The sequence below is a fragment of the Neomonachus schauinslandi genome, chromosome 15, assembly GCF_002201575.2.
Source record: "Neomonachus schauinslandi chromosome 15, ASM220157v2, whole genome shotgun sequence".
NCBI lineage: Eukaryota > Metazoa > Chordata > Mammalia > Carnivora > Phocidae > Neomonachus > Neomonachus schauinslandi.
The window spans coordinates 37,720,738-37,742,213 of record NC_058417.1 but is presented as its reverse complement, the minus strand read 5'-3'; the positions used below and the strand labels follow the sequence as shown (position 1 = coordinate 37,742,213).

At 46.7% G+C, this 21,476-nt stretch overlaps 1 pseudogene; it reads left to right on the top strand.

Annotated features, from left to right (window-relative positions):
• The first annotated feature begins 19,359 nt into the window (after window positions 1–19,359).
• LOC110593122 lies at window positions 19,360–19,704 on the top strand (annotated as a pseudogene).
• Window positions 19,705–21,476: the final 1,772 nt, after the last annotated feature.

The following is a 21,476-nucleotide window of genomic DNA, read 5'->3' as shown; positions in this document are numbered from 1 at the left end:
AGACCCCCTCACACGAAGGCTTTACAAGGCTTTACAGAACCCAAGGCCATGCCTCTGTGCTGGTTTTCTTCTTGAATGGAGGACAACTGATGACTTCATTTTCCACGATGGGGCTGGAGAGAAAGGAAGTGGGAAGGGGGAATCCTCACTTGAACTGCTGAAACCAAAGAGAAAGTCTTTGGGGGTGAGGTTTCTGATGTTCACAAGATATTTTTACATTTGGTCCCTGGAGATAGCTAAATCGTGCCCACAGTTCTCCACAAAGTTAAAAGCACTGAAAAGGAAATATCTGAAGGCAGGCCAATAATATTTCAGCATACACTCCCAGTCACACAATCCAACCTTCCCTTCCAGCTTCGGTCTGTCCTCTTCAAAGTTTTTTATTCAGAAATTGGCTCACCACCATGGGATCGGATCCAGGGTCCAAAAGGTATAGTATAAGGCTCCCCGTGTCCAGCTGAGGAAAGGCTGAAAATCCTCCTGAAGTAACAAGTCCCATCTCTTTTCCACTGACCCACCCACAGTCCCCTCGGTTTAGATCCCATTTTGAATTCACAGATAGGCAGCTCTCCACAAACTCAGATGTGGTCCATCAAGTGCCTAATGGGGAGCCCTTTGCCTGGACTCCCCTCTCCCAAGGAACAGTAAGTCATTTCAAGAGCCTCTCCTCAAGGCCTAAAGGGCAGCCTGCCCCAGAGCCCACCCTGTCCCCTCTCTAGAGCTGCCCGTACCCCTCTCTTCTCCCCCCAGGGCCTCTATGGACTGAGCAAAATCTCCCCAGCTGACTTAGCTCTTCCTTCTGCCTCCCGAGATAAGCACTCAGCCCTCTTCATGGTAAAGGAGGAACCAAAACTAACAGAACTGGACATTGGCAGAACTTTCTTACAGAAGCCCTGATCTATTTACCTTTGTCCTCTGAGGTGACGAGAGGGGCAGCTAGCAGGTCACGTTTACTAAGTGCTGACTATGTTCCAGGCGGGGTGTTACGAGATTTATTTGGATCATCACTTATGAGGCAGGTCTGTTGTTAGCTCTACCTTACAAGGCAGCCACTGAGCTGCAAAGCCCATGAGGGGATCTGCTCAAGGTCATCAGCTAGGTCACTCAGGCAAGGTGACTAAAACTTGGCAAAGGTAACTAGAAGTCAGTTGGCCTCTGGCGGGGTTCCTCGGCTTTGGATCCTGCAGCCAGGGCTTGCCCGCCCTCCTACCCTCCACATCTGGACCCGCCCTCTATCAGAGGCCCTGTGGATCCTGTCCTCCATGGAAGCTTCACTGCCCAGCGAGGGAGTGGAACTGGCTTGGAAGAGGCAACATCTGCCTCAGTTTCAAGTGGAAGCTTTAAATCTCTGAGGCCCCACAGATGGAGTGACCGACCCCCAGTTCCCTAGGTGTTAGCCCTCTAGAAATGAACCCTCTGGGGGTGCTCCTCCCATCCTCGGCGCCCACATCTTAGAGACTGGTACCTGATGTTTTCTTCTCTATTAAGAGCCCAGGCTACACGAATGGCTTTGTTCACTTCCCCAATCCCTTCGTTTTACAGAGGGAAACACCGAGACCCCCAAAGGCCGTGAAGGCCAGGACCGACTTGCCCACAACCACACAGAAAGCCGGAGAGCCCAGGCTGCTGGTTCTCAGAGCTAGGACCTGTGGTGGGTGAGCACAAGGGCTCTCATGCCACCGAGCCCGAGCTGAATGCTGGTGACGCCACATGCCACCTCTGTGACCTTACACAATGACTCCATGTCCTTGCTCGCTTACAGCATTAGTTAAATGCAAGTGGTGAAAACAGTAGCACCTGGCAGCGCCTGGGGGGGCTCAGACGGTTAAGCATCCGACTTCTGATTTCGGCTCAGGTCATGATCTCAGGGTCCTGGGATCCAGCCCCACGTCGGGCTTCCTGCTCAACAGAAGTCTGCTTGAGATTCTCTCTCCCTCTCCCTCTGCCCCTTTCCCACTTGCACATGGGTGCTCTCTCTCCCTCAAATAAATAAATCTTTAAAAAAAGGGGGGGGGAGAAAGAAAATAGTAGCACCTGGCTCATCAGGCTTTGGGAGGGTTAAGCATTCCAGTATTTGGAGACAAACATAGCACTGAAGACCTTGGCTCCTTTTTCACTTGTTGAATTTTATTTGTTAATTACTAACGGCAGCAGGACTTATTATCCCCGGTGGAGGGCGGTGGCCGGGGAGGGGTGGGGGGGGATTTTCTGGCACTTTCTGTTGCCTTTATGTTTGGGTATGGTTTCCACCAGAAGGGGGCGCTCTGCTGGGTGAGCTATTCCAGCAGGCCTCATCTTCCTCTCAGAAAGCCTCCCACTTACCGCAGTCGGGGGATAGATATTGACAGACATCCTTGCAACGGGCTGGCTCTTGTGACTCTGGCCAAAACAGGCACTGAAACTTCTCATCGCTCTTCATTCTTAGCTTTCTATATTTATCTTCAAAACACTAACTTATTTTCATGTTCTTTAGGGAGCCAAAAAGGACTATGAGAAAGGGATATTGCAGAATTCATCCTACAGAAATCAACCCCTGAAAACTTCCCTCGGTGATTAATTTTGAAGGTTTCAATACCCAAGGCTGACTGTTTTGTAAGAGATCAGCTGAGGCACTGAGTTTATTTTTCTAGTTCCCTTCAAACCTAAATTAAAAACAGATTACACTAAATAAAACTGGAGGTATCACAATCTCAGATATCAAGATCTACTACCAAGTTGCAGTAATCAAAACAGCATGGTACTGGCACAAAAATAGACACATAGATCAGTGGAACAGAACAGAGAGCCCAGAAATAAACCCAAAATTATAAGGTCAATTAATCTTCAACAAAGGAGGCAAGACTATGCAATGGAAAAAGAGAGTCTCTTCAACAAATGGTATTGGGAAAACCGGATGGCTACAGGCAGAAGAATGAAACTGGACCCCTTTCTTACACCATACACACACACAAAAATTAAACTCAAAATGGATTAAAGACCTAATTGTGAGGCCTGAAACCATAAAAATCCTTGAAGAGGGCATAGGCAATAATGTCTCTGACACTGGCCATAGCAATATTTTTCTAGGTATGTCTCCTAAGGAAAGGGAAACAAAAGCAAAAGTAAACTATCAGGACTACATCAAAATAAAAAGCTTCTGCACAGCAAAGGAAACAATCAACAAAACAAAAAGACACTGAATGGGAGAAGATATCTGCAAATGACATATCTGACAAAGGGTTAGTATCCAAAATATATAAAGAACTTCTACAACTCAACACCAAAAAACCCCACAAATAATCCAATTAAAAAATGGGTGGCAGACATGAAGAGACATTTCTCTAAAGAAGACATTCTGATGGCCAACAGATACGTGAAAAAGTGCTCAACATCACTTGTCATCAGGGAAACGTAAATCAAAATCACAATGCAGCATACCTCACACCTGTCAAAATAGCTAAAATCAAAAACACAAGAAACAACAAGTGTAGGCAAGGATGTAGAGAAAAAGGAACCCTGGTGCACAGTTGGTGAGAATGCAAACTGGTGCAGTCAGCAGGGAAAACAGTATGGAGGTTCCTCAAAAAATTAAAAATAGAACTACCCTAGGATTCAGCAATTCCACTACCGGGTATTTACCCCAAAAATATGAAAACACTAATTCCAAAAGATATGTACCCCCTATGTTTATTGCAGCTTTATTTACAATAGCCAAACTATGGAAGCAACCCAAGTATTCATCGATAGATGAGTGGATAAAGAAGATGTGGTGTATATATAAAATGGAATATTACTCAGCCATAAAAAGAATGAAATCTTGCCATTTGCAACAATATGGATGGATCTAGAGGGTATAATGCTAAGTAAAATAAGCCAGAGAAAGACAAATAACATGTGATTTCACTCACATGTGGAATTTAAGGAATGAAACAAACAAACAAAGAAAAGAAGAGACAAACCAAAAAACTGACTCAACAATAGAGAACAAACTGATGGTTATCGGAGGGGGATGGGTGAATTAGGTGATGGGGATTAAGAGTACACTTATCGTATGGGGCGCCTGGGTGGCTCAGTCATTAGGCGTCTGCCTGCGGCTCAGGTCATGATCCCAGGGTCCTGGGATCAAGCCCCTCGTTGGGCTCCCTGCTCGGCGGGAAGCCTGCTTCTCCCTCTCCCACTCCCCCTGCTTGTGTTCCCTCTCTCGCTGTGTCACTCTCTGTCAAATAAATAAATAAAAAAGAGTACTCTCATCGTAATGTATAGAATTGTTGAATCACTATATTGTACACCTGAAAATAACACTGTATTTAACGATATTGGAATTAAAAAAAAACAGATTAAACTAATAAAGCACCTACATTGAGGTCTGACACTCAATAGGCATTCTCCCTATTTGTAGAAAGGGTGAATGTAGGAGAGACAGGCTTCTTTTTCTTTAAGATTTTATTTATTTATTCGTCAGAGAGAGAGAGCACAAGCAGGGGGGCACTGAAGGCAGAGGGAGAAGCAGGATCCCCGCTGAGCAGGGAGCCCGAGGCGGGGCTCGATCCCAGGACCCTGGGACCACGATCCCAGCCGAAGGCAGACGCCCAACTGACTGAGCCACCCAGGAATCCCAAGAGACATGCTTCTTAACCCAAACAGAAACTCTTTTCCTCACCTGAGAAACCCTCACAGATATTTTGATGGAAAGAAAAAAGGTGAAAAGCCTTCATTTTTTTTTTCAAAGGCACATAAAGCCAAGAAAAGTCCAGTTGTGGCTCCCTTGCAGGCCTTGCGTTCAGGTGGGCTACAAGCTAACAGGCCCCAGGGAGGGTGGGATAACCTCCAAGCCTGGCTAAAGAGGGGGCCTCTAATCCCTAGGCCCACAGAATAACCAGAAGACCCAAATTTAGAATCCTCATTTCTCCCTTGGCCTGCTTCCTCTCCTTCAGGGGAGAAGGTTGATGTTCCGGCAGCTTCCAGAAGCAGGACAATGGATCTTTAGACACTGAAGCATTTCTCACTCATTGCAGGCCCCAGGGCTGGGTCTGCCGGTTTCTGGTTATTTGGCAAAAAAGCACAAATTAACTTGCAGTGCTCGGCACCCAAATAGATGACTCATAGTCAGCCCCCGGCACAAGGAAAGGACACAAAATGAAGAAACGCAGAGCAAAGTGCCAGAGGCTCTGGGAGCACTTCTGGAACGAATTCCTTCCTGGCCTGGTCTTTGTAATTCAGATTCTCAGTTTCTGGGGAAAATCACTTTCTGCAATATAAACACTCTAGGGGAGTGGGTGGGGTGGGATCACGGCCCAGGGCGGATGAGAATCAAGCACGGAAAGGCTACAAAGGAATTTCTCCCTTCCTTTATTAGGGATGATTTACCAAAAAGGCCCTTTGAGGAAGGAACTGCCTTTGAGATCTCAGAGGAGCAGCGCCCAGCCCACGGGCCCTTCTCCAGGCTCCCCACCCCCCAACCTTCTGCTACTGGGGTCTGATGGTTAAAGAAATATCCACCACAGGGGTGGTTTCTGTTTCTTCCGTCTGAGTTCCTTCTATTCAGGCAACTGTACAGATTTGACAAGTAGCAATCACAGGCACCTGAATGGGCACGGGTACTTCCTCCCCTCTCCCCCCCCCCCCCCCGTGAAATAAAGCGCCCCATCCCTTCAGCTCGCATGGGGCCCCTCTCCCGCCTCTGCACTCACTCAGAATAAAAAGATCCCTCGTGGAGGGCTTTACAGCTTCCAGAACACTTCCACACGTTCAGGCCCCAAAGGCAGGGCCAGTGGGGCCCACACCGTTGGGGACCCTCGGGACACAGGACATGCTGCTGGCCGTCCTCCCCCCAGCCCCAGCCCCAGCCCCAGCCCCAGCCCCAGCCCCAGCAGGATGCTGAGTTCAGTACAAGTGTAACTGTGCTTCTTTACTGATTGATCTTAGTTTTGCAAAACCATTGTCTCAGTATCTCAGTGATCATTTGAGTTTTAAAGCGCTTCCAAGTTGCCAGGCTGGAACCTGATGTACGTTCCGAAGGTAGGTGAGGTCCGGAGCCCACGGCCAAGAAAGAATCCTTGAGACATCTTTGGTGCAAAAAGGAGATTTTATGAAAGCACGGGGACAAAACCCGTTGGGCAGGAAGAGAAGCTGCACCAGGGCTGTGAGGAATGGCTGGTTATGTATATACTCTGGGGTTGGGAGAGGTAAGGAAAAAGAGAGGTGTCCAAAAGGACTTTTCTTTTGTTTTAACTTTCAATGTGCTAGATTTTGTTGTTGTTGTTTGGTTTTTGTTTTTTTCTTTTTTTATTATTAACATATAATGTATTATTTGTTTCAGGGGTACAGGTCTATGATTCATCAGTCTTACACAATACACAGCACTCACCATAGCACATACCCTCCCCAATGTCCATCACCCAGCCACCCCATCCTCCCACCCCTTCCGCTCCAGGAACCCTCAGTTTGTTTCCTGAAATTAAGAATCTCTTATGGTTGGGGCGCCTGGGTGGCTCAGTCGTTAAGCATCTGCCTTCGGCTCAGGTCATGAACCCAGGGTCCTGGGATCGAGCCACACATTGAGCTCCCTGCTCGGCGGGAAGCCTGCTTCTCCCTCTCCCACCCCCCCCTGCTTGTGTTCTTCTCTTGCTGTGTCTCTCTCTGTCAAATAAATAAATAAAATCTTGAAAAAAAAAAAAAGAATCTCTTATGGTTTGTCTCCCTCTCTGGTTTCGTCTTGTTTCATTTTTTCCTCCCTTCGCCTATGATCCTCTGCCTTGTTTCTCAAATTCCACATATCAGTGAGATCATATGATAATTGCCTTTCTCTGATTGACTTATTTCGCTTAGCATAATACCCTCTAGTTCCATCCACATTGTTGCAAATGGCAAGATTCTTTTTTGATGGCTGCGTAATATTCCTGAGTGTGCGTGTGTGCGCACGCGCGTGTGTGCGTGTATACCACATCTTCTTTACCCATTCATCTGTTAATGGACATCTGGGCTCTTTCCATAGTTTGGCTATTGTGGACATTGCTACTATAAACATTGGGGTGCAGGTACCCCTTCAGATCACTACATTAGTATCTTTGGGGTAAATACCCAGTAGTGCAATTGCTGGATCATAGGATAGCTCTATTTTCAACTTTTTGAGGAACCTCCATACTGTTTTCCAGAGTGGCTGCCCCAGCTTGCATTCCCAGCTTTTTTTTTTTTTAAGATTTTATATATTTATTTGAGAGAGAGAGTGAGAGAGAGCACAAGAGTGGGGTGAGGGGCAGAGGGAGAAGCAGACTCCCCACTGAGCATCCCGGGACTCCTAGGATCATGACCTGAGCGACCAAAAGCAGACACCGACTGAGCCACCCCTCAAAAGGACTTTCATCTGCTAAAGAAGACCCTCAGGATACTGGAGGCCTGGCTATTATCAGACTAAGTTTGTTTTTTCCTCTAGCCACACATTAACATTAAGAGAGTTGGAGGTTTCCTGGAAGAATATCACACATATCCCACCCAGGAATGGGGGGTTGGGGGCGGTTGTGGGATGTCAGCTTTTGCTTTGTCCTCAGCTTGCCTTCTGCTCTCTCATCGGAAACTAGCATCTCACTGTAGGGACAAAGGATAAACTCCAAGCGCTGAATGGTTTTCCCAGGCCCCACTGCCTCTGACCAGAACACTGCATTAGCACTCCCACTTCACCCACTACCCATAATATGGCAAGGACAGCTGAGCTGATGGAGCGTCTTTTGTGGTCCTGCGGGACTAAGCATCTCACAGGCATTTCAACCAGAAGATAAGAAGGAAGCCCATGACTTTTACTTATGGTTGGATTCTCAAGGCTGTCAATCCAAACATGCTTCTTGGGCACCTTTCCCTGAGCCCCACTAAGCAAGAGCTGTGGAAATACAGAAAATCAGAGCTAGTTGCATTTATGGTACCTAAGGCCAAGTCTGTGAGAAAGACAAGATCGCATGAAACTGAGGACGATAGTCTAATCGACATTTACGGCCTAAACTGGTAAGCAGACTAAACTCTCAGAGTTACGGTAGCTCAAGGGAAAGCTGAGGTGGAAGATTCCGAGCTGCACTCTTTGGTCTGAGCACTTAAAACATAGCTGGTCCCAATTGGGAGGTGCTTGTAAGTGTAACATACACTCTGGATTTTAAAAATTTAATACCAGAAAAAAGATTGTAAACATATCGCATTAATAATTTTGATATTGATGACATGTTGAAATTATAGTATTTTGGATGTGTTGGGTTAGATAAGTTATTAAAATTAATTTCACTCCCTTAATGTGGCTACTAGAAAATTTTACATTACCTATGAGACTAATATATTTCTATTGGACAGCGCTGGTTTCAAATCTGTCATCAATGTGCTTTAGATGCCAAACTAGTGCTAAGCACTTTATGTCCATTCCCTTATTTGATCTTTGAATCATTTCCATGATTTCATTATTATTCCATTTTACAGATTAGGAAGCTGTGATTTAAAGGAGTTAATCATATAGCTATTAAAAAGGGTAAGTTAGAACTACATATATTGGGTGCCTGTGTGGCTCAGTCGGTTAAGCGACTGCCTTCGGCTCAGGTCATGATCCCAGGTCCTGGGATCGAGTCCCACATCAGGTTCCCTGCTCAGCAGGGAGTCTGCTTCTCCCTCTGCCCCTCACCCTGTTCTCATGCTCTCTCTCTCAAATAAATAAAATCTTAAAAAACCCCCCAAACTACATATATTGTGGGGGCGCCCAGGTGGCTCAGTTGGTTAAGCGTCTGCCTTCGGCTCAGGTCATGATCTCGTGGTCCTGGGATCGAGCCCGGCATCGGGCTCCCTGCTCAGCCAGGAGCCTGCTTCTCCCTCTCCCTCTGCTCCTCCCCCTGCTCGAGCTCTCTGTCTCTCAAATAAATAAATAAATTATTTAAAAAAAAAAATGTGTATTGTGATGGAAAGTGTCCATAATAAATTGTGGGGTTTTTTTTAAGATTTTACTTATTTATTCGACAGAGAGAGACATAGCGAGAGAGGGAACACAAGCAGGGGGAGAGGGAGAGGGAGAAGCAGGCTTCCCGCCGAGCAGGGAGCCCGATGCGGGGCTCGATCCCAGGATCCTGGGATCACGACCTGAGCCGAAGCCGGCCCCCCTAACTGAGCCACCCAGGTGCCCCATAAATTGTTTTTTTTAACAATGAACATCCATTATCAGAAAAATAAACTATGCCTATATAATTTATTTTAAATAAAGGCATTGAGTGACTTGCCCATATCCATTCAACTAACTGTGGAGCCAGAACTTGATCCCTGGACCTATGACAACTCCAAATTCATGCTCTTGTCCCCACGAGAACCTACAGAGGTAAGAAGGCTTTGGGACATGTTAAAATCAAGGGTAGACAGAGACCAGTCTGGAAAGTTCCCTGAGCAGACAGAACCAGCTTAGTCATGCAGACAAAGCTTAATTTAGCTTATTATGCAAGACTAACTTGACCTGGATTATCTCTTGCTTGTGCCTCTGGAAATGATAAGCAAAACTTGAACTGTTTCCCAGATTGATATGAGGGAACCACTGAAAATTATAGTATTGTAACCAATCGGTGTGAAGAATAAACAATCACTGCTTTGTCACTATAATAACCTGCTTTAAAGCAATATACTCCTGAGCCTCATTCCATGTTTTGGTTCAAGTGCTCCCAGTTTGCAAACTGCCTTTTTGGTGTGTGCACAATAAATTTTTTCCTATTTACTGCTTCAGTGCTTCATTGGTTTTACTTCGGCTATTTTGAACCTTTGACAGAGGGCATAGGAGCTGAACTCCCATCCGTGTCAGGCCATCTCTCTCTGCAGTATTCCTGGAAGGCAGACAGCTAGCATCTGCTTGAATACTTCTGGTAATGGGGAGCTCATTACCTTTCTTGGCAGCTTGCCCCATCGTTGGCCACCTGCTTATTAGGATTTTCCTCCACTAAATGAGGAGAAATCAGTCCCTCCTAAGTTCTGTCCTTGAGTTCCAGATACTCCAAGAGGAGGCGGCCAAGTTGAGTTTAGGCCAAAAAGACAGGCTGGCTTGCACTGGCCTCTAAGGAGAGATCTCAGATGTGGGTCCAGCAGGGTTGTCACTGCTTCGTGGGGAAGGGAGCCCTAATCTGCCCTCCACCCCACTCCCACCACCTCCACTGCCCAACCCATCCCTCAGACTGACCCAGGTAAATCTCACTTGCTTGATGTGCACGGACGGCCTCCTTGATTGGCTGTGGGGCCACAGCTGCAAAAATGTCTGAATTTCCATTCATGGGAAGGCCTCCCACCGCTGAAAGGATAATCATCTCCTTGCTGTGCTGACAGGTTCCCATCTGGTGAGGGCTGAACGCTGTGTCATTAGAAAAGGCAAGCTTCTGGCCCGGCTTTGACAGATTCGCTCAGCGAATCTAAGGGGAAAAAAAGACATTGCTGGGGGTAGGGACTGGGGGTCAGGGAAGGGGAGAGGCAGAGAGAGAAGAAGAGGAAGAATCTGGGATGCTAATGAATTCCTTGTGATCTCACTCTCCTTATTCCACTACGTGCTCCTTTGCAAAAACCAACGGGGCCACTTCGCCAGCCCGAGCCTGAAATGTGCCCAGGGACACAGGACCCCGAGCCCGAGGACAGCCCGTGATATGCTGGCTGCCTGCTCATGGCTGAAAGCCGAGAACAGAAAACAAGAGGAGCGATCTGCTAAAGGGACCCCCCACTCCCTTGACATTGTACTTCAGGGGCCTGCTTTCCCGGCCTGCCCCCCTCCCAGTGACAACAGAGCCATGAACTCAGAACATCTACAGCAAAGGGAATTGGCATCGTGGGACCTTACCACGGCCTCTTCCCTCCTCTCCTTGCCACTTTCACTATCAAAGCATAATAAAAGAAATGCCCTTGGGGCGCCTGGGTGGCTCAGTCGGTTAAGCGGCTGCCTTCGGCTCAGGTCATGATCCCAGGGTCCTGGGATCGAGTCCCGCATCGGGCTCCCTGTTCTGCGGGGAGCCTGCTTCTCCTTCTCCCTCTGCCTACTTGTGTTCTCTCTCTATCTCTCTGTCAAATAAATAAATAAAATCTTTTAAAAAAATAATAAAAGAAAAGAAAAGAAAAGAAATGCCCTTTAGGAGTTTGAGTAAAGGGTCTGAAGCTTATCGTTTGACCCCCAGGCCCCCAGGTCGGGTAGCGAAGCTGTGGCAGGCCCCGTGCGGTCAAGACGGCAGGCCTGCCATCCACCAGCAGCCATGACTGGCTCTGGCCACCGGCACAGGGAGGCTCAAGCAAACGCCTAGTGGCATTACTGATCGCCAACCGTGTCCCGGGCTCCGCCCCCAGGGCTTTGTACACTTGCAACACATTTGTGAACCAGGATTTATCCTTAATCACCCTTTAGAAACGTGGAAAGTGGGCTGAGAGGAATTAAATGACCAGATTACCTAGCCAAAAAATAGCAGAGAGTGGATTTGAACCCAGGTCTCCCAGGTCTGCCATGCTATAAGATCTGTGCTTTAAACAACAAAACCCAGTTTTTATTATGGAACATTTCCAACATACAAAAAAGGCATCACGAACCAGTGCCGTGAACAGCCGCATACCCAAACACCAGGTCATGACGATTATCAGCACAGGGCTCCTGTTCCTGCTCTGTGCTCACCCATCCTCCTTTACTGGGTTATTATTTTTTAAAGATTTTATTTATTTATTTATTTGACAGAGAGAGACACAGCGAGAGAGGGAACACAAGCAGGGGGAGTGAGAGAGGGAGAAGCAGGCTCCCCGCCGAGCAGGGAGCCCGATGAGGGGACTTGATCCCAGGACCTTGGGACCATGACCTGAGCCGAAGGCAGATGCTTAATGACTGAGCCACCCAGGCGCCCCTACTGGGTTATTTTGAAGCAAACATTAGACCTCATGTCATTTTATCCATTAATAGTTCAGTTTGTATCTCTAAAAGAGAAAGATCCTCCAAATCTGTGCTCTTGACTCCCTCAAAATATTGACCCTGAGTGAGAGATTATCACAGAAATGCCCAGAAAAACTGCAAGATTTCCACCACCCCCAGGGGGAAGTGAAGCATTCCCTGGCTGCCTGTGGCATTCCATCATAATTTGGGGAGACTACAGTCACTATCTGCTAAGTCTAAGAATGCGCACCTGGTAGCCCAACACCAGGATGACCTGCTCACCTGGCCACATGGCCAGACCTTTCCTGCCGGTTACCCCTAGTAACCTCTAGCTAAAGAAAACGGCACCTAACCAGTCTCTTCCAGAACACATTACTGTGTTCTGGAAGACATCTATTAACATCTATTCAACACATCTACTATGTGTCAGACGCTGACCTAGGAGTTCTTATGTGTCAGGAACCTAATCCTTGATTTTTTTTTTTTTAATTTTGATTTGATTTTTGTGGTTCCAATTTCCATGTGGTTTGGAATCTCATCTTAAACTGAAATATTATGAAAGGGACTATATATAATCCCTTCAAGGGTTGGATTCAACAATCAGCAGTATTTCTTGAGAAAGTGTGTGTGCACGTGCATGTGTAAATCACCCCGTGAGTCACCCCGGAAGTACCAAGAGGAAGAAATGGCTCTGTATTGAAGTCTGCAGATACTTTATTAACCTCCTTTTCTCATGCCACAGGGCTTGTGGTCCCCGTCCTGAGAAGTCTAGTAGGGTGGATAAGACAAAGTACACAGATAAGCAGATCTCCAAGGCAGAACACACCAACTGCCACAGCAGATGTAAAAATAACACGTCGTGGGAGTTGAAAGGTGACAGCAGTAATGGGTGACCTGGAGAACTCAGGAAAGCATTGGTGGCACGTGAGATTTGGAATGTTCCCCAGGACTCTGTGAGGTGTGCTCTACACGCCATGTACAACAGACTAGAGAGGCCACACACTGAGTCTACTCTCAGCTTCTCCTCAGCACGAGAGTGGTGCTAGTCCTAGCCAAGGGTCCCTGGCTCTGGGTCCATCTGTATTCTTCCTTCTTGAGCTGGAGCTGCCCCCTAACTTCTCTGGGCTGTCCCCCCCTTACTGTGGAAGCCTGGTTGCTGCTGGTGACGGCTCTCCATCTCCAGTTGCTGACCCCAGAAGGCTGGGTGATGCTGTAGCTCTCTGCGTCTCCAGCACAAGGTTCGCTCACCGAATCACTGGTTTTCTGTACACTGTGTGGATGTCAAAGGGGTCTGAAGACCATCGGAGGAAAGAGTTATGCCTCCTGGAGTCAGGGCTGAAAATAGACCCATGGTTAGGAATGTTACAGGCAGAGGTGTTGGGGGAATGGAACTATAAGCAGAAAGGCACAGAGGCAGGAACAGAGCGCTTTCAGAGAGCCCCACTTAGAGGGTGGGCTGTGGGGGAAGACAGACCTTGGGGGCGCATCTGGAGGAACAGGCTGGGCACTTGATGAAAATCCATAAATACATATCGAGGAGGAACAGAGATAATGGAGAGCAAATGAAGGGACCTGGAAGAATTATCACCAGACCTTAGGAATGTTCCTCTGGCACAGCGAGTATCATGGACTGGAATGGAGGGTAAAAACAGAGGCCAGATCAGCTAGAAGGCCCAGGGTGTACGCTCTTCTGCGCACTTACCATGGCCCCTGGCTGGAATGTAAGCCTTCAATTGGCTCTCAGTATTTTGGGGAGTGGGCCTGCACCGCATTCTTTGGTTCCCAGGGCCTGGAACATAGTAGGTGCTCATTAAATATCAATGCCTGGCACATAGTAGGTGCTCAATAAATATCTGTTGAAAGAAAGAAATAGAGAGGGAGGGAGAGGGGGAAGGAAGTAAGAACTAAAGCCAAACCTGTGATATGCTATGAAGAGGGCTTGGGGAGAGACAATGGAGGCCTTTCTGCAGCGGTGGAGGAGTTAGAAGTGGGAAGGTGTCGGGGGGTGGGGGGTAGCCACAGATCAGTCAGTAAGAGCATCCGGGGCCTGGCGAGTGGGAGGAAAGCAAAAACCGAGGAACCTAGGATGACCTGGAGAATAATGGGGCCATTAACAGAAGTAAGACAACCAGGAGGAGAAGCAGGTCGGCGAGAAAAGGCAGTAAAAGGATGATTTTCATTTTGGACACTTGGAGTTTCAGGTGCCCCCAAAAGCCGTCCGGTCTGCATGTAGAGGAAGCTCGGGAAGGAGTTGGGTGCGAAAAGTAGGGGCTGCCGAGGCATCCGCAGAGAGGATCTAGCGGTAACTGTGGGAGTGGGTGAGATCGCGGGGCAGGGAAGGGAGAAGACCAGAGGCCCCGGGGACAGAGGCTCGAGGAACGCCAGCACCACGGGAAGGGGACAGCAGCTGTTGGAGACACAAGAGGGAAACCGGGAAGGTGCCGCCTGGCGCCGCCGAGGGGGTGGTTTCAAGGGGGAGGTGACCAGCAGGACCAGATGCTTCAGAGGTCCGGTGGGACGAGGTCTGAAAACGAGCGCGCGGGATTTGGCAGCAGGAGGTCACCAGAGCCCTCCGAGGGCGCAGCGACGGCGACGCTCCGGCGGGATCCAGATGGCGCCTGGTGAGAAGGGAGTGGGCGGCGAGAGCCCGGAGGCGGCCGCGAAAGCGCTCTTGGAAGGGCCCTGGCAGCCACGGGGAGAAGAAAGGCAGGACCACTGCGGGAAGGGAGGAGGGCTGGAGGAAGATGGGCTTTGGGAATGGGTACGAAGAGAACAGACTTGTAGGCGGGAGAGAGAGAAGCGGTGAGGTGTACAGGAGGGTGACCGAGGGCATTTGGGGGGGGGGGGCAGAGCAAAACCCCAGAGGAGGGGAGAAATCATGAGAGTATATATTTTGGAAAAGCCTACCAATCAAAGCAGCACATAAGTGGTAACAATAAGTCCTTACATTGAAAAGCAGTGAAATGCAATCTACAGAGCCTTTTAATGTGCTTTCTCTCCTTTAATCCTTGTGAGGGGCATATTATTATCTCTACTAAAATATAAGGAGGTTAAATGACTCACCCAAGATCACACATCTAATAAACAGAAGAACCCAGGATCAGAAAGTCCATCATGAGACATTTATTGATCAAATGTCTGCTGTAGCAGCACTGTGCTCCGTGCCAAAGATTCCCAAAGAGAACAGAAATGGATCCTGCCCTCCGAGGAGCTCACAACCCAGGAGACTGGCCTCCATGCTACTGACCAATATGCTCCAAGACAGAACTGTGCTCAGACCGAGGAAGGGAGAGGGGTACGCCCCAAGGGAGGCTTTCCCGAATTGGTGATGTTGAGCTGAGTGTGGAAGGATAAGCAGGAATGAGCTGGTGGACAAGTAGGCTGACAAGGGGAAAGGTATTCCCAGCAAAGGAGATTGGCATGCAAGAGCCCGGAGCCTTTGGAAGCTAAGAGCAATTCACTGTGTAGGGACACAGGGTAGGTGTGGCAAGGTACAGCAGAGGCATGTGCCAAGTCCAGGGTGGGGGAGCATGGCATGCTACCCTGAGGATCTCTAGTCATATCCTTAAGGTGAGAGCACCAGCAAAGGGTTTTAAGCAAGGGAATGATATCAGATTTGCGTTCTAGCACAATCACTCTGGAGGACCCCTGGAGCCACCCCAGGATGGGTTAGAGCAAGATATTATGGGAAGCAGGGACACCAGTTAAGATGCAAATGTAGTGGCCTAGGCAAGAAAGGATGAAGCCAGCCTGGATGGGGCTGTGGCCTTTTTTAATGGACTAGAGGACGAATATTCCTATGTATGTAATGAAAAAACTGGCCAGCCTTAGAGGAGGAAGGAGAGAAGGAAATATGGAAATGGAAGGGTCTAGGATGACTCCCAGCTTCTGGTTTGAACAGAAGCAGGAAGAGAAGCAGATATTGGTTGGAGGTGGGGTGTTGAGTTCAGGACATAATGGGTTGAGAAACCCATAGATATCCAGGTGGAGGTGCTCGGTAGGTAGTTGGATATGGGATTCGGGGCTCCTGGGGAGGCTGACCTGAAGATCTATCTTTGTGCATCACAACATAAGGCAGTGGTTGGAACCACAGATGGGGGTGAGTATTTGGCTGGGGGAGAGAAAATGGTCTCTCACACAGCCTTCAGGAGCGTTGGCACTTAAGAAGTAGGTGGATGAGAAGGGGCCCCTGAGAAGGAGGTCAGAAGGAGAGGCCATAGAGGTAGGAGAGAAAAAAAGGAGAAAAGGATGCTCCAGAAGATGCTGAGATACAATGGGTCACCTGGGAAGATGCTACGGAGGACTAGAATACCATCTTCATTCCTTTTCAGGGGGAGAGAAGATGACTCCCTCTGGGTCGGTCTGAGAAGCTCTTAGGAAACAGAAGGAAAGTGAGAAAAAGAAAAGCCCTTTTGAGCTGAGAAGTGGAAAGAGAGGGTTAAGCCACCTCTTCTCCTCTTTGCCGTGTTTTCTTGACTCCGGCTGCAATAATCAGTGCATTCATAGAAAATAAAGCATGTTATTTGATGACATGTGGAGAATCAGATGTTCAAAATGTTTCAGTGACGTGCTTCGAAACCAGACATGCTAAAAATGGAGACCATCCAGTGTGATCATGCTGTCCTTAAAAATATTCCTTTGATAAACATTAAAGTGTTCTCTTTACCAGAAATGTTAACAAGGAAAATAAACAGCAGGGCTATTTAGGAGTATTTCAAAATTGAATTTTAAACCATAAAAGAAAACAAGAGGCAAAAAACAGAACAAATCAAATCCAAAACTGCATGAACATTGCAGACTTCAGTTGCCCTTGAAATCTTTTTCTCTGTCTAACATTATATAATTCTTCATCAGCCCAAGCTATCAGGTTCACATGCTAAAATTCAGTGAGTAGGTGTCATACTCAAAGGACAGGATACTGAGAGGGAAAAATGATATAAAGAGATGGGAAAAGGGTTGACACATAAAGGCCTGAGGATTTTCTAGAGGAACTTTAAGAATATTATTGATACACATTCCATAGAAACCATTCTTCACATTTTGCATTTTGGTCTTTTCCTGGGCCAGCAATATGCGGTATGATGCTTTCTCATGAAGCTGGGCAGGGCAATCAGGAACTTAAACAATCGATACACTTACAACTATTCTGTACCCACACCACCATTTTACACTTTCAGTACAGTATTCAGTAAATCACATGAGATATTCAACACTTTATTATAAAATAATAGGCTCTGTGTTTTGCCCAGTTGCAGGCTAATGTAAGTATTCTGTGTACACTTAAGGTAGGCTAGGCTAAGCTATGATGCTCTGTAGGTTAGGTGTATTCCATGCATTTTCAACTTAACAGTATTTTCAACTTACCATGGGTTTATCGCGAAGTTTACCCTATTGTAAATGAAGGAAGATCTGGAAATCTAATGCTTCCACCTGGAGGGTTTGCAACCAAAATGGGCTATCTTGGTTATTGGTACCACATGAAAGTAAAACTAACTCTTGAGAATATGTACCCAAAGCTGGGCCCCGCACAAGTTTGCAGCCCATATGTGTATTAGTTGTTTGATCTGAAAAGCCTTCAGCAGAAAATTTAACAGAAAGGAGTCCTAAGTGCCTGAAGTGCTGGAAGAAGCAAATGCAAATCCTCTCTAGATGAACCCACCTTTAGGGCGCCTGGGTGGCTCAGTTGGTTAAGCGACTGCCTTCGGCTCAGGTCATGATCCTGGAGTCCTGGGATCGAGTCCCATATCGGGCTCCTTGCTCAGCAGGGGGTCTGCTTCTCCCTCTGACCCTCCCCCCTCTCATGTGCTCGCTCTCTCTCAAATAAATAAATAAAATCTTTTTAAAAAAAATAGATGAACCCACCTTTATCTCAGGGTCCCCCCAAAAATTCCACAGGTAAAGTTTTAAGAAATGTAAGCTCACAGTAAAAATCATGAAACCCAAGGAAACAAGGCACCATGAGCAAGAGAAGCTGAAACACAGACTGCAGATTCAGATGTACCAGACTTCAGATATAGGAATTATTAGAAACTTGATATAAAATAACTATTTTAGAGCTTTTAAGAAATAAAAAAAGGATTCAAAGGAGTAAATGAGACCGCAAAAATGATCAAGCAGTTTGCAAAAAGTAAATAAAATTCTGGAAATGAAGGGTGCTTGGGTGGCTCAGTCTCTCTCAAATAAATAAAATCTTTAAAAAATATTCTGGAAATGAGAAATGTAATAATTAAAACATAAAACTCAGTGGACAGATTTAATAGCAGACAGACACAGTGAAAAGGGAATTCATGAGCTAGAAGATATCTGAAGAAATGTTTCAGGCTGAGCACAGTGAGACCAAAAACATGGGAAATGGAAGGATACTCAGATTCAAGAATACCAGTGAATCCCTACTAGAAATAAAAGGAAATTGCATTCCAACACATCATAATAAAATTGCAGAACACCAAAGACAGACTCTAGATTGTAAATGCAGAGAGAAAAGTCAGATAACTTCAAAGCTGCAGCAATTAGACTGATAGCTGATATCTTAAGAGCAACAATAGAAGTAAAAAGATAATGGAATTCACTGGGCTGAAAAGAAATTGCAATCAACCTAGAATTCTATACCCACTGAAAATCTATAAAGAACAAAGGTGAAGGGTGCTGGGCTGGCTCAGTCAATAAAGCACAGAGCTCTTAATCTCTGGGGTTGTGAGTTCAAGCCCCATGTTGGGTGTGGACCCTAGTTAAAAAAAAAAAAAGGTGAAAAGAAGGAATTTCAAACAAAAACTAAAAACATTTGCTACTAAAGAGCATCACCTAAGGAAATTTCAAAGTATGTTTTTTGTCTTTTTTTGTTTTTTGGGAGTTTTTTGAGAGAGACAAAGTGTGTGAGCAGGTGCATGCAATCTGGTATGGGGGGCAGAGGGAGAAGGAGAGAGAATCTTTTTTTTTTTTTTTAAAGATTTTATTTATTCGACAGAGAGACACAGTGAGAGAGGGAATACAAGCAGGGGGAGTGGGAGAGGGAGAAGCAGGCTTCCCGCCGAGTAGGGAGCCTGATGTGGGGCTCGATCCCAGGACCCTGGAACCATGACCTGAGCCGAAGGCAGACACTTAACGACTGAGCCACCCAGGCGCCCCAGAAGGAGAGAGAATCTTAAGCAGACTCCACGCTCAGCAAGGACTCCAAGGTGGGGCTCAATCTCACCACCCTGAGATCATGACCTGAGCCAAAATCAAGAGTCAGACGCCCAACCAAATGAGCCACCCAGGTGCCCCTCAAAGTATGTATTTCAAGTGGAAGAAAAGTAATCTCAGATGGAAGGAATGAGATAAAGGAAGGAGTGAAAAGAGACAAAAGTAGTAAAATAATGAATCAGATATAGACATCTATTTTACTGATTGACTATTGACTGTTTAAAACTACAATAAAGTCCCATGGCATTGAAAAACTAACAGAAGGCTATCTGCTGTCCTCTGGCCCCCGGGGTTGCTGTATAGGTCCAGCCATGGTTCTGTGCTATCCCATGGCCATAGATCTCAACCAGGGGCACGAGGTGACCAAGAACGTGAGCAAGCCAACACACAGCTGTGGCCTCGGGTGCCTCATCAGGCACACCACGTTCCTGTGGGACATCATCCAAGAGGTGTGCAATGTTGCTCTAAATGGTACATGAACTGCACACCAGGGAGCTGCTCAAGGTCTCCAAGGACAGGCAGGCCTTCAAGTTCATCAAGAAAACAGTAGAGACACCTATCTGTGCCAAAAGGAAACAAGAGAACTGAGCAGTGTCCTGGCCACTGTGAAGAAAGCAGCTGCCGAGGGGACCAAGCCCCCTCCCCACTGTGCGTAATAAAAGCTTCACAGAAAAAGCAAACTAGCAGCCTAGTAACACACAGCCCAGTAACACGTAAGTCAGAAGATGGGTGATGGGAATTACAGTGTTTTAACGTTCTTACGGTGTTTGGAAGAAGGCAAAAGAATGAAGATCCGCTTTGGATGAGTTAAGTAGGCAAGATACATTTTTAGATCAAGTGCTTAAAGTCTGAGAATAGAATACTTAGCTTCCACACTAATAGAGGAAGACACATGAAGTGATAAAAAGTAATTTTAAAAAAGTTAGAAGAGGGATAAGCATCAAAAGGGAGAACCAAATATAGTTGACCCTTGAACGATGCGGGACTTAGGGGCGCTGACTCCCCATGCAGTCAAAAATCCACATATAGGGGCTCCTGGGCGGCTCAGATGGTTAAGGGAGTCTGCCTTCGGCTCAGGTCATGATCCCGGGTCCTGGGATGGAGCCCCACATTGGGCTCCTGGCTCAGCGGGGAGTCTGCTTCTCCCTCTCCCCCTGCTCATGCTCTCTCTCTCTCTGTATCTCTGTGTCTCAAATGAATAAATGAAATTTAATAAATAAATAAATAAGTATAATTTCCTTCAAGGCTGGAAACAAGATAAAAATGGACATTGTACTGGAGACCAGCAGAGTAAAAGCAAGAATAAAAATTGGAATGAAAGAAACAAAACTGTCATTATTCATAGATAATAGGATTATTTACTTGAAAATCTCAAAGAATCTACAGATATAGTTACAAGAATTAATAAGAGAATTTAGCAAGTGTTAGATACAAAAATCGATAAACGAAAATCAAGTGCATTTCTATATACCATCTACTGGTAGAAATTGTACTTTTATTTTTTTTTTTAAAGATTTTATTTATTTGACAGAGAGAGACACAGTGAGAGAGGGAACACAGCAGGAGGAGAGGGAGAGGGAGAAGCAGGCTTTCCGCCGAGCAGGGAGCCCGATGTGGGGCTCGATCCCAGGACCCTGGGACCATGACCTGAGCTGAAGGCAGACGCTTAATGACTGAGCCACCCAGGCGCCCCTGTACTTTCATTTTTTTTTTTTTAAGATTTATTTATTTGAGAGAGAGAGCGTGAGCGCAGGGGTGGGGAGAAGGGGTAGAGGAAGAGAATCTCAAGTAGACTCCGTGCTGAGCACAGAGCCCTATGCAGGGCTGTAGCTCATGACTCTGAGATCATGACCTGAGCCGAAACCAAGAGTCGGACGCTTAACCAACTGAGCCACCCAGGCACCCGAAAATTATACTTTTAAAAGAGATATCATTTGGGGCGCCTGGGTGGCTCAGTCAGTTGGGTGTCTGCCTTTGGCTCAGGTCATGATCTCAGGGTCCTAGGCTCCCTGCTCAACGGGGATTCTGCTTCTCCCTCTCCCTCTGTTGCTCCCCCTGCTTGTGTTCCCTCACTGTCTCTGTCAAATAAATGAATAAAATCTTATGTATAGGGCGCCTGGGTGGCTCAGTCGTTAAGCGTCTGCCTTTGGCTCAGGTCATGATCCCAGAGTCCTGGGATCGAGCCCCATATCGGGCTCCCTGCTCTGTGGGAAGCCTGCTTCTCCCTCTCCCACTCCCCCTGCTTGTGTTCCCTCTCTCGCTGTGTCTCTCTGTCAAATAAATAAAATCTTAAAAAAAAAAAATCTTATGTATATAAAATCTATGTATGGAAAACTATACAATTTTATTGAGAGATATTAAAGAATACTAAAATAAATAAAGGGCTATGCTATGCTCATAGACTGTAAGACTCTCATTAGCAAAAATA